This window comes from Microtus ochrogaster (genome assembly GCF_000317375.1).
Source record: "Microtus ochrogaster isolate Prairie Vole_2 chromosome 14 unlocalized genomic scaffold, MicOch1.0 chr14_random_3, whole genome shotgun sequence".
NCBI classification, from domain to species: domain Eukaryota; kingdom Metazoa; phylum Chordata; class Mammalia; order Rodentia; family Cricetidae; genus Microtus; species Microtus ochrogaster.
In genome coordinates, this window is record NW_004949098.1 from 14585175 (window position 1) to 14588007 (window position 2833).

The following is a 2833-nucleotide window of genomic DNA, read 5'->3' on the forward strand; positions in this document are numbered from 1 at the left end:
CCTAGGTCCTCCCCCCTCCGTCTATATTTAGGAAGGTGAACATCCAAACTGGCTAGGCTCCCGCAAAGCCAGCACAATAAGTAGGATCAAAACCCCGTGGCAAATGCTTTTTTAGAATCTAATGAAATGATCATATTTTTTTCTTTCAGTTTATTTATATGATGGATTACATTGATAGATTTTCATATGTTGAACCATCTCTGAATCTCTGGCATGAAGACCTACTTGATCATAATGGATAATTTTTTGATGTGTTCGTGGGTTCGATTTGCCAGTATTTTATTAAGAATTTTTGCATCGATGTTCACGAGCGAGATTGGTCTGTAATTCTCTACCTTGGTTGAGTCTTTGTGTGATTTTGGAATCAGGGTAACTTAGCTTCATAAAAAGAGTTTGGGTATTAACCCACAAACTTATGAACCCCTAATTTTTGAAAAAAAAAAAGCTAAAGTTATACAATGGAAGAAAGAAAACATCTTTAACAAATGGTGCTGGCATAACCTGTTGCCTGCTTGTAGAAGAATGAAAATAGATACATATCTATCACCATGCACAAAACTCTAGTCCAAATGGATTAAAGACCTCAAATCTGACCACACTAAACCTGATAGAAGAGAAAGTGGGAAGTAGTCTACAACACATGAGCACAGGAGACCACTTCCTACATATAACCCCAGTAAAACAGGCAATAAGAGCAACAATGAATAAATGGGAACTCCTGAAACTGAGAAGCTTCTGCAAAGCCGAAGAAACTGTCTCTAAAACAAAAAGGAAAGCTACTGAAAGGGAGAATATCTTCACCAACCCCGCAACAAAGGCCTGATCTCCAAAATATATAAAGAAATCAAGAAACTAGATATTAAAATTCTAATTAACCCAATTAAAAAATGGGGTACTGAAGTGAACAGAGAATTCTTAACAGAAGTTCAAATGGACAAAAGATACTTAAGGTGATGTTCAACCTCCTTAGCAATTAGGGAAATGCAAATCAAAACAACTTTGAGATACTATCTTACATATGTCAGAATGGCTAAAATTAAAAAAAAACAGCAATAACCTATGATGGAGAGGTTGTGGAGTAATAGGAACACTCATCCATTGCTAGCAGGAATGCAAACTTTTGCAACCACTTTGGAAATCTGTGTTGCAGTTTCTCAGGAAATTGGGAGTCAACCTACCTCCAGATCCAGCAATACCATCTCTTGGGAATATACCCAAGAGATGCCCAATCATACTACAAAAGCATTGGTTCAACTATGTTCATAGCAGCATTATTTGTAATAGCCAGAACCTGGAAACAACGTAGATGCCCCTCAATGGAAAAATGAATAAAGAAAGTGTAAAACTTATACACATTAGAGTACTACTCAGCGGTAAAAATACAATGACAACTTGAATTTTGCATGTAAATGGATAGAAATAGAAAACACTATCCTAAGTAAGATAACCCAGACACAAAAAAAAAAGAATATGGTATATACTCACTCATTAGTGGATTCTAGCCATAAACAAATAACATTGAGCTTATAGTTTGTGATCCTAGAGAAGCTTAAATAATGAGGTGAACCCAATGAAAAACATATTTAGATCCTCCTGGAAATTGGAAGCAGACAAGATCTCTGGGCAAAAGTTGGAAGCATGGGGGTGGAGTGAGGGTAAGAGGGGAGAGAGAAGGGAGAAGGGAAGGATTGGGGAGAGTTTGGGGGAGTGGGAGGGTTGAGATCGAGGAAGGACAGATATAGGAGCAGGGAAAAAGATATCTTAATAAAGGGAGCCATTTTAGGGTTGGCAATAGACTTGGCTCTAGAGGGAACCTCAGGTGTCCATGGGGATGTCCCCAGCTAGGTCATGGTTGAGCAGAGGAGAGGATGCCTGAAGTGGCCTTCTCCCATGGTCACACTGAATATCTCGAATATCACCATAGAACCTTTGTCCAGCGATGGATGGAGATAGAGACAGAGATCCAAATCAGAGCACTGGACTGAGCTCACCAGGTCCAGTTGAAGAGCAGAAGGAGGGAGAAGTTGAGCAAGGAAGTCAGGGCCACGAGGAATTGGTCCACTCACTGATAGAGTGTGCCTGATCTAATGGGAGCTCACCAAATCCAGTTGGACTGGGACTGAACGAGCTTGTGATTAAAATCAGACTCTGCATATTGCTGACAATGGGGGCTGACTGAGAAGCCATTAATAAAGGCACTGGGGAGACTCGACTTTGTGGAGGAGCTTGTGCCAGTTGTTTCCTGTGCTGTGGTGAAGTTGCTGCTGCAGGGAGATGATGAACTGAGAGCTTTGGTGATCTGGGGAACCACAACATGAAGGCAGTGACCTATGATGATGTGCATATCAACTTCACTGAGGAAGAGTGGAATTTGCTGGATCCTTCCCCAAAGAATCTCTACAAAGATGTGATGCTGGAGACCTACAAGAACCTCACTACTGCGGCGGGGATGGGGGAGCAATAACGAGAGCAGATTGCCCCACTACAATTAAATCAAAGAGGTAGGCCTTTTGTTGGCGAGGTCACTGGCAAACGGGGAGCCTGGTCCTGTCCTGAAGACCGTTCGGAGGGCTGAGAGGGTTCTTGGCCTGCGGCAGGAACCAGAAACAGAGCAAGGGCATTTTGTAAATGGAGCCCTTGTCCAGCAGGGAAACCTGATCCGGTTTTAAAAGACCCATTAGAGGGTTTTTGATCCTACTGCACATACTGGCTTTGGGGGAGCCTAGGCAGTTTGGATGCTCAACTCACTAAACCTGGATGGAGGTGGGCAGTCCTTGGACTTCCCACAGGTCAGGGAACCCTGATTGCTCTTCAAGCTGATGAGGGAGAGGGA